Genomic DNA, 426 nt, shown 5'->3' with positions numbered 1-426 from the left:
CCATGTCAGCCAGGTGATTTCCCTGACTCAGAGGTCCAGGCAGACCAGAGTGACCGCGGATGTGTCCAATAAAGAAGGGGTAGGTCCTCTTGTGGATTCTTTCTTGAATATTAGCAAAAAGAGGGGAGGCATTGGTATCTGGTCAGATGAAGGGTACAGTTTCCAGGAGGGGAATTGAGCAAGCAACATAAGCACTATCAGTGTAAAGGTTAAAGGGGAGGTCTTGGAGGGTCTGGAACACTTGGGAGACTGCAGTCAGCTCCACTAACTGGGCGGAAGAGAGGCCAGTCTGGAACCTGAAGGTCTGCCCATCAATAACATAGGCAGCTATACCAGAGGAGGAGCCATCAGCAAAAATTAGGGGGGCTTGTGGAATAGGGGTAGCTCTGGTATGTTTTGGGAAGACCAAGGCCTGTCTGCTTAGGA

The sequence above is a fragment of the Mastomys coucha genome, unplaced genomic scaffold (assembly GCF_008632895.1).
Source record: "Mastomys coucha isolate ucsf_1 unplaced genomic scaffold, UCSF_Mcou_1 pScaffold12, whole genome shotgun sequence".
NCBI classification, from domain to species: Eukaryota; Metazoa; Chordata; class Mammalia; order Rodentia; family Muridae; genus Mastomys; species Mastomys coucha.
Note: the sequence above shows the minus strand (reverse complement) of the source record.